At 45.3% G+C, this 10,604-nt stretch overlaps 1 protein-coding gene across 1 annotated transcript in view; it reads left to right on the top strand.

Annotated features, from left to right (window-relative positions):
• Positions 1 to 10,604, top strand: part of LOC109481850 (UPF0764 protein C16orf89 homolog) — a 22,714-nt gene that overhangs the window by 733 nt on the left and 11,377 nt on the right. The gene's annotated exons all lie outside the window — the stretch shown is intronic.

The raw sequence follows: 10,604 nt of genomic DNA, 5'->3' as shown, positions 1-10,604 counted from the left end.
AACGTTGTTGATTCTTGGACGGACTAGTCTGGACTGTATCTGTATTAGCCGTGCACGGTATTGCGTACAGCATCTTCCATTTCAAGACATTGCCAATCATCGATCTTACCAATCCTGCGTTACCGGCTGAGGCGGACACTTTAACAGTCGTGCCGAGAGGACGTTTGAACGGCGTTAACTGAAGACGAAACGTAAGTACATGTAATTGCTTTATTGAGGTCATATGCTATTCTATGAAACCTCTAGTTTCACCACGGTTAAATCAGTGTACAGATTCAGGGTATAGAGTCACTGTGAGAGATGCCGTACAGTGTAACGTGCGCGTTAGTAGCCGCATGGCGTGTCTGAGTAAGCGTTATTTCTCAAGCTGTACGTTACTTACGCCCCGTTCACAGTGAAATTTGTCGATCCGGATCGGCCGCCGATCGGGATCAGAAATTTATGAATCCGGATCGGTCGTGCGTTCACACTGCTTTTCGCCGATCGGGATTGAAGCTATCTGCTTGGCATTTCAATCCACTTCGCGTTCACACTCGCGTTTACGCCCGATCCCGATCCGCCGCAAGTGTCTTGAACTACCTCCCCGAGGTGGATTACTTTTGGATCGGGATCGGAGAAAATCAATCCCGATTGGAGCGTTCACACTGCGAAAACCGATCCGGATTGACTTCATTTGCATAATTTTGATCCCGATCGGCGGCCGATCCGGATCGACAAATTTCACTGTGAACGGGGTGTTATAGAACCTCTAATTTCATTAAAGCGTTAACACCAGCGTGGTACAGATGTTAGATGCTGAAGTGAAGGAGGAACAAGGCTGTTGTGTTAGGCGCAAAAAGCCTTTGATGACAGCACGTCAGTTGGGCACGTTTTTAGCACGTCGTAAAATCTGTGACTACATCTCAGTCAGTATACATCATAAAAGGCGGCTGTAGTAATGATCTGAGGCGTGTGTTGTAGAGAGACAAGAAAACTGCTTGTGCGCTCGTATTTAATCGTTTATTCAATTTTCAAGTTCAACATCCGTACAGTACTAGTGTTACCACAAAGATACTGAACGGCTGGGGGCTGCAGAATTGGTAAGATTCGCCTCAAAACATTATATTTCAGCTTCAAGTATCTGACAAATCGGGCTTAGGTTGCTCAGTTAGAATTATAGTAACCTGTCCATGCTAAAAGACTCTGCCCCCCTCCTTCCAATTGAACCAACTCTAGCGTCGTGAGGGAAATGTACCTGGAAATGTTCCATCAAGGAAAATGGAATACGTGATACACGGGCAAATTGGATCTGTCCATTTTGATAAATGAATCAAGTTAAAAAGACGGAACGTACCGGGCTGATACTGACTGGAAATGACGCTTAATACAGAGCTGCCATATCCGTGATCCCGGACTAATGCAAAACCCATTAGTGTAGGTGATACTCGGGAACTAACGATGATTCATACTCTCTACAGCACCGGCCTTCACCGAGAAAACAGATTTCCATGGACGTAGGTTGGTATGATTGTCAGCTGGATCACTCTGAATGCTATGAACTTGGATTTTCTTACTTTTTAGGCTGTGGATAGATTTTCAGGGCTAATAAATGATGTGACTTTGTTTGGAGATGAATATGAATTCATTGTTTTCTATTCCTTATCATATATTTATCATCCATCCATACTAACCACATTGCAACTTTCTACTGGATACTGGAGTTTAAACTTCATTCGGCCCTGAACTGTGTACACTATAGTGCCCATTTGGACATGGTCCGCTAGTGGGTGGTTTAGTGTGTCAATGCCGAGTGCTTGAAATCACCTCTCGCTGAATCTACAGGCTTTGAAGAAAGACGCTCCGCTGCGAGGTGAAAATGCGAGTCATGTTTCAGGTCTGGGCTGGGTACGTTATGTTATACTTAAGGTGCTGGCAGGCCTTCAAGTCATCTTGAGGTGACCTTGATGAATTCGAGGGTCGTTTCCCCGAGAAATTACAACCGTGGCAAGCGATGCGTGTCTGCGCACTTCCTTCTTATTGCTTCCTTAAGGGCCTTTCTGATTTTACGCCTATTCTGTCTCTTACCAATATTGCTTGGAAACTTAGAATTAAAGTGTTGCATTGTCGTAGCCCAATCATTATAAAATATTGCTTACAAACGTTGCTCGTATTCGTAAATGATCTATGGCGGTGTGCCAGTCATGTGTATGATATGATATGTTGTTGTTTACCTACATTCGTTTGATCTGATTTCATCTGCATACCTTTGTAATAACATGTGCATTAGTTGAGTTCTTTATTGCAAGTTCATGCCCCAGGACTAATTGCAAAGATGTAGTGAGATATAACTGTATGCTAACATGAAATTCTACGCCTACGATCTACTTATTTATTTAGTTCGCCCCTGTTGTTATTGCTCCAGCCTTTCAAGATCAAAAGTGCGCAGCGGCATTTCTCTTGCATGCCTTTAATATCTGTCTACTTTGGCCAATTTCTACACTTTTCTGCGTGTGCCGCTTCTGAAGCCTGGTAGAGGCTGTTATTTTATGAGCAGAGGACTCCTGTAGGAGACGGTTCAATGTTGTTTGTCCTGTACCCCGAAGGTTGACTGAAAACATACATCAGATCTCCCACGTTGCCCGGGTAAAAACCCTCCCGGCTAGGCGAGAGTGAATGTTGAGAACCGCCGCGGCGTGACCTCCGTGCGTACCGTATGTTTGGGGTCACGACACCGACAACGTAATTGTGCCTCGGGCCACGCGGCGCATGCAGATAGCAAGGGACTGTTTCAAACATGAGAGGTCATTTTTGATGAATGTCACAAGACTATTGATGTCGGCAACGGAATTGTTCTTACCCCTACAGTGTGCATTCTATGTGTGCTGTTCTTTCAGGACTATTGCAACGATGTATCTTAAACATAAGACTTAGTGTAAATGCGTATAGAGCATGTGGGACTGTTTGGGACTGTTTCAAATGAGGTTTGATAATATTCACGTAAAGTATATCTTTAGTCGTTGTGGTAACTGTTAAAGATAGATGAAGCACGTTTAATACCATGTTATATTGTACATTTCCGCAAAAAAAGAAGCTTATCAAGGTTTGAGATGGTATAAACTCAGTCTCCTTCCGCATTCCAGACCACGTCTTTATGAGTTCTTAGTTTTACCACTTTTACGGACTGCTTGACGGTATCTTCACTCCCTTGAAGGTAATAACGGTGGACTAGGTGCGGCGTTATGTATGCACGTCGTGTGGCATTAAATGGTTGCTCGACGCCCTTTACGAGTTTTCCTTATAAATAAATGCCTGGCTTCCTGGCAGCATTACGAGACCAAACCAAGCGCGAACGCAAACAACTGTTCTCTAGTCATGTTTAACAAAGATAAGGCCTTAAGCGAAAGCCAATGCTTTTATTTCATGCTTGATTATCTCGGATTTCGGGATGTCGCTGACGGTAATTCCATGTCTGTCTGGTGCGGTGGGTTTATTACTTACACGCTGCTCCATTAATCAGTGTGGACGGGCTGTACTGTGTAATTTTATACCCAAGCCAGGAGATGACAATGGCTTCATTCAACGCAAAACAACAAGAAATCGGAGATTATCGGGAGGTATGTTGGGCTTTTCAGAATTCTTTAACACAACCAAAATGATGGTGCGAGGTGCTTTCAGCGGATGTAGGACATAAACCTTGCAGGCTGAGCTTGAGAGAATGTTGTGACAAGCCCTATATAAGTGGGTGGACTGTAGCCCCAGTAACTGTGTGGGTGAACTTCGCGTAGAGGCGTAGAGGCCATTAACACTACCAACTTGACCTGAAGGTCAATCTATGGTTGTATATCTCTCTTCCCAGTCTACTACATTCGAATACCAGGTCCTACAAACATGCACACAAACGCTCAAGTAGCAAACACGCCCAAAGCAACACAACCGTACTTGAAGGTAATGATGCAAATTGTAATTTTGATCAACCCTTCCAGCCTCTACCAGGCTTCAGCGGCAGCTGGAAGAGGTAGAAATTAGACAAATAAACGGATAACATGCCAGGGCGTATTTAAGCTAGCGTTCAGATCGAGCGGACACTGTACATGTAGTCCTTTAGCGGACTAACTCTCCTATCTATTCTTTCTAGCCGTTTCTGGAGCCTCTTAGAGGATAAACCCTTCGACCCTCCCTTTCCTATCTTGCAGTTATGTTGATGGTTTAAATTGTCTTTCTTCACCCAGTCCCGGGTAATGTTCCGTACATGTCTTGACATTACCTTTGTAACATATCTCGTTACGTTACTTTGTCAGCATGGGCAGAACCAAGCCGTTAGTAATCAGCCTGAAACAGCATTACGGGATAGACAGACATGAAGGGCACGGAGACTGTATAACCGCGTCTGGGGGAGATAACGTCTCTTTCAAGTCTGGCATCGGCGTCGCCAAGTAATTATTTATTATCGCCCTCTTTCCATTAGAGCTTGTGACCACTGAGCGACGCGTGTGTGTGTGTGTGTGTGTGTGTGTGTGTGTGTGTGTGTGTGTGTGTGTGTGTGTGTGTGTGTGTGTGTATGTGTGTGTGCGTGGGTGAGTGCGTATGTGTGTGTGCGTGTGTGTTTGTGCATGTGTGTGCGTGTGTGTGTTTGTGCGTGTGTGTGTGTGTGCGTGTGTCTGTGTGTTTGTGTGTGCGAGTGAGGGACGCACACACACGCACGCACGCACGAACACACGCACGCACACAAACACAGACACACACAAACACATACACGCACAAACACACACAAACACAAGCACACACACACACACACACACGCACACACACACACACTTTATTCCATCCCACTCGCGTACAACTCCTGCAATAATCCTACCATCACATCGCGGCCCACGGAAATGTCACAGCTTTCATTCCCATCGTGCTGCATCCATCACAGCCGTGACTCCCACACCTCCGGCCCCTCCTCACCACTTGATTAACCACGCGCGCGCCCAACACTCCGCCGCCCCGCCAGCTTACGCGAGCCCGCGATGACTCAGCAGGTAAAGTCGTCTGGACGAATGGGCGGCAGGATTCTGGCATGAAAAGTAAACAACATGACATTACACGCACTGCACGAAAAGTTGGATTTTCCAATGGTACTAAACGCCAGTAAAGTCGGGCAATGTTTACTTTGTTACCTTGAGTTATTAAAACTAGCTTCGCTCTTATTAGCTCTCCTCTATTTGCGGAGAAGACGAAAGAAACTCGGCAGTTAAAATAGATTTCGGAACCAGGCTAGGTGCCTTGAAGATGAAGTGACGGAGTGTAATATCAACCACTGTCACCATATGAATGGTTTCACCAGGCTGGCAAGTCGTAGAACGTATCAAAGCTGTTCTCGGTGCTGAGATATCGTTACTGTATTTCACTATTATGTTGGTTTCTAAGAATATGTTTATAGGTAAGTTTGGCTCAGCTGGAATTGATCAATCAATTGCCATCTTCAATCGAACTTATCCATATGTATAGTACTATAAATACATTTGAATCGTCTCTTCAGACTGTGCATATTGATCAGGAAGGTGGCCCAGTACATACAGAATACACGGCCACGTAAAATTAGTTTGACTGGAACAAAAATTGAAGACTGTGTCCAATATGCTCGTATCCATTCAATCGTAATACTCAAGACCATACAGCTGGAAGACATGTAAATTGCTATTACAGGCTCATGAAGGAGTATCCAATATGATCACATCAATCAAATCACCGGGTCACGTCGGGTCACGGTGATCGATGGAAATCGTTTTTATCGCCGCTACAATATGTAGATTTTACGGCGTCTTTATGCCTGAAGCCAAGGACGTGATGATGTGATCGATATGTACGGCAGGGTTTGGCGTTCCTGTAGTCATCCGTCAACACCTAGAACCTCCGTCTTCATACACACCTACTCACTCACATGGAACAATATGGCAGTGTTTTTACCTCCATGAAAAAATGACGTATTGTTTTTGGCGTGTCTGTCTGTGAGTATGTGTATGTGTGTTTGTGTTTCCGCAACTTTTAGTCAGCATAAATTAAGAACGCGTTTATGGATTGTAACGATATTTGGTATGTTGGTAGGTCTCAGGAAGACGAAGGTCAAGGTCAAGTAATGGCCTCATGGTGGTTAACCTTGGTACTGCAGGAAAACGTAAGCTTTTCTTTTGTCCTGAATATGCTATGGTCTTGGCTTTTTAGTGACAGATAGCTTGTCTTGTCAGGAATAAATGGTGTGGGTTTTGCCCCGCTGTCAGCTTGTTCTGGAGCTGCAGGGAAATTTCTGGCGAAATCTTTTAAAGCGGATAAGTCCAGAAAGGAGTTTTCACAATTTTCATGGAGGTATGAGATCTCCGAATTCTTGTTGTAAGATGCGTTTGGCTGAAATGAAAACATGATAACGGAACAGACAGGCGGACAGAGGGACACTGGGAGATAACAAAAGTCTGCCTGTCTGGAGTCGGTGTCGACAAATCAATGATTCTTCATTCATCCACCTTTTTTATGGAAGAAAACGATCGATTATGACTGGTTATACAGTGTCATGATCCCTGAATACTTTCCCAACACGTCAACGTGGATGAAAGCAGCGTTGTCCTTACCAGCAGCAGGAGAAAGAGCCTGGGGAACGGGTGAAATTTGAATTTCTCCAGACATCTCGTCCTGCTGCCACGGCATTCGCTTCGCTCCAGCTGAGGCCCATCTTCTCCATGTGCATGAAGATCACACTGCTTTTATTCATCAGCGACATTGTACCGTATCCAACTTGGGTCACCCTCGGGCGCCTAACTACATTGTTTCATGAGATGCTTTATCGTGTGACCTTTTTCTGGCTGGCTGAGTCCCTTGGTGAATCATTCTTGGCACTTTTATCAATTCATTCAACCCAGGTAGAGTCGAGTCTGCTGATGAACAGAATATGGTGACATTCATCTCGACTGCAGAGCTGGCAAAAGTTCATCTCGGGCACCTTGATTCACCACGTCGTCCTTTCTGATGCTGCTTTGATGTGCACGTAAAAGACTGCTTGGCGCCGTTGCGGAAAAAAATCGTGGACTGTGGGTAACACTTTTCAAAGATGAAGCCGCCTTCTTTCAGAGGTTTTCTTAGAAGTCCCACATCGTGTGGAAGCATGGTCATATAAAAGTAAGCTATTCTGTCAAAAGATTACCTTGGAGTATAGCCTCTTGCTTTCATAACCTCCAAACTGCCGTGTTTCTTTGGAAAGCAGACATGAACTACAGACCATCGTCCCAATGTGCCCCCCTCCCCAACTGACAAGGATCGGAGCATTTCCACCAACACGAGACCACATGCCTTATCCCCCGTCTCTGCGGGGCATTTATCCTAGAGACCCTGTCAGTACGGGGAGGTGTTTAATGTCGCTTTTCCATTTGCACAAATCCGGACCTGCAAATCCGCTAACACCTGTCTCAAACATAGCTTCTAACGCCCTCATAAAGGCGCGGCGTGGTGCATTTTGACTAATATTCCCGCATGTAAGACATACGTCACGGCGTGTTTCCGCTTTACCTGACTAGCTGGCTTGACTCCTGGCACTGATCCTGCCTCCGGTACTTTCTCAATTCATGACAAGTCTTAGAACTGAAGCAGAAGTAATTGTCTTCATCTACCAGAAGAACAGAATTATAATGCTTCTTGCTATTAGATTTGGCCAATGTTTGTTCCAAATCTTAGTTGTGCGGCAGTTTTTGTGTTCATGATCGAAGTATGTCTCTCCTCAAACACGCTTTTGCGATATTTTGAGCACTCCAGAATCCTTCGTGACTAAATGTGATTAAAAATTATAAGAACCCAAGATCTGGGGTTTTCGCAGTTTTCCTTGAAGGAAGTCACCTTCAGTACCTTGTAAATCGCAGTTCACAATACGGATAGGTGGACGGGGCAGACAGTTCCTCTCGCTACAATGACTAATCCTCCCCGTCTTACCGTTTGCTATTTAAATCTGATTATCTGGCCAATCAACGTATAGAGTGCAGAACTGATGCTCTTAATTGCCCCATACATCTAAACCGTTCCGGGGTCCAGTCATGTTTGAAACCTAATTTGGACGATTTTTCAGAATTGCTGCATCGAAGGTCATCGTGCTTCACTCAATTACGTTAACGAACATAGTCAATCCTGGTAGGTTACATGACTGGAGCCCGGAGAGCTAGTGCAATGACCTTGGTAGGCTGGCTTGCAATTCTCATCTGTATAGGCCGAAATCAATGCCCGTCCTAAAAGAACTGACGATATTTTACAGCTCACCCAAAGCGGCAGCATTCAACATCTTGACGACATTGCAGATACCTTGTAAACCTGTATGTGATTCAGGGGAAAACAGTTTTACGGCTTCGGTGTTGGAAAAAAAACTTCGGATGTCAATCCCACTGAGGACTGTGCCCACGTAACTTTGGAGTCATTAGGATGGAGCAAACAATATAATCCACAGCGGCGTTCTGTAATCCCTCCATTTATGGACCCATCAAGTTAACTGGCCACACGCGGGGTAAGCGATTAAATGACGTCTGTTGACAGAATGTGATAAATACTTTGTTCAGTATTTGTAGCAGTTTGAAAGCTTAGACTCTACAAATTTGCACGCTGGCAGGCCCCTGTATTGTGTTTTTAGGAAAGTCACTCGACAACTTTTTCCTGTACTCGACGTCATGAAAATGAGTACCTACTTTGGTTTGGAACGTCTTCTCAGATGGGCCGTTAAAGCCAGAGTTCCCGTGTTCGAGGAGAGCCACACCTCAAGCAGTAGGCTAGGAATTCGTCTCAGTGTGAATGGATCAAACCTTAAAGTTTTACGCTGCTTGTACTTACTGTACAGAGCCGGTGTGTCTAGTCTAAAGACGGTTTACCGGTTATGCAAAATAAGCAAACAGAAAACCCTAATGTGTTTGTGGAGAGAATCGTGCTCATGTAGAGACAGAGGTCAAGCCCGAGAGCTCGGCAGCACTCCCACGGTCTTCTCGGCAGTACTTAACGTTAACACTTACCTGGATCTGTAAGGTAAATAAATGGTCAGCATGAGAAATATATCCATTTGGGAAGTTCCAGCGCTGATGGCAGGAGGAGATTGGAATAGTGGGATATCATCTGTAAGAATTACCGGAATGTGGGCTTGTCGCGCGGAGAGACCGGCTAATGCGTTCTATTAACGCCGCGCTATCTATCAAACAGAGGGCGAAACTGGTGCACTAGTACGTGTGCGTTTGGGTAGATCTGCTGACATTAGCACGAAACCTCATCTGTGCTTGTAGCGAACATTCCTCAGAGAGATCTGCTGACGATGCTCTTCGCTCCAGAAGGCGCCGGGTTAGATGCTGGGAATTAGAGCGTACTTAATAGTTTTCTCAGTGATGTACTGGGCATGGCCAGCAATGCCGCTACTGGGTCGACTTCAGGAGTATATAAATCGCGCTCAAGCCGTGTTCTAAACTCTAATATGCACATATGCGCGCTGTTTTAATAGTTCATTGTATCGGACATTTGTGCAAGTGATCTTGAAGATCTCTTCTGCTGGCAGTGATAGACAAGATAGATGCCATGTACTGTATATACAGGTTCATTGTACGAGGAGGACAATGAACAATCATTAGGCTTAATGTACCGTTCTAAGGACTGTGACCCATTCCAGTAGCGTGCATGTCGGGTGAGCGACAACAGCCGGAATTCGAACTCACGAACCCTTTGTCCAGAAGCAGGATCGCTAACCTATAGATTCCGCACTTTACTAAGAAGAGAGCTGCACCTTCAGCAAGTGGAAGACCCGATCACACTTGTCTTGAAGAGTAGACCTAAGGTTGTACCCCAGAGTGCAATGGAGAGTAATGGCCACATTTAGCTGAAGTGGTGAAATGATGCAAGCTGTAATGATACTGGAGTAATGGGAGCCATGTTTGTCAGGCTTTAAGTGCACTGATGAAAGAAATTGCCGATTTGGGTCATCCTCGCACTCAAGAGGGGCACGTCTCGCGAGACTTTGGTCGGCCCGAGAGTGTCAATCATCTTTGTCCAAGCATGCGCAATCCGTCAGTGACAGTCACGTCAGATGAACCAAATGAGAAATAAGGTTCTCGGGTCCTCAGTCATTAATCATTGCGTCTCGCGGGGCTTGGCTTTAAGTGAAGACTTTGTCACGGTTTCTAAGCGATGGAACCACGTACCGCGAACCCCGGTGTACTCAATATACCCTGCCTGCTCCTGGATGACCTTTCCCGCACAATGCTTGCCTCTATTGGACCTTTATTCATAATTCCGGATATAGAAGAACTGTTTTAGGATCCTGAGCTGTGGGATGGTGCCGCTGTTTGATTGGACGGAGTAGGTTGACAGTATATGGGTGGGGGAATCGTAGGTTGACAGGCAGAAATACAGGAGGTAAGAAGATCAGTCCTTGGTGTCTGCAAGCTCCCGCTTCTCTGTCCGGATGTATATGTCACATGCAGTAGAGATGCAAATCCAGTAGAGTTGGCAACTCTACTAGTAGAGATGCCAATTGGCATCTCTACTAGTGGAGTTGCCAACTCTACTGGATTTCCATCTCTACTGTGACATATGCAGCCTTGTCAGAGCTCTGGTATATATCAGTAGGCTGTGCAGGT

The sequence above is a fragment of the Branchiostoma belcheri genome, unplaced genomic scaffold (genome assembly GCF_001625305.1).
Source record: "Branchiostoma belcheri isolate BF01 breed outbred unplaced genomic scaffold, Haploidv18h27 scaffold11, whole genome shotgun sequence".
NCBI lineage: Eukaryota > Metazoa > Chordata > Leptocardii > Amphioxiformes > Branchiostomatidae > Branchiostoma > Branchiostoma belcheri.
Note: the sequence above shows the minus strand (reverse complement) of the source record. Positions and strands in the feature narration are given on the sequence as shown.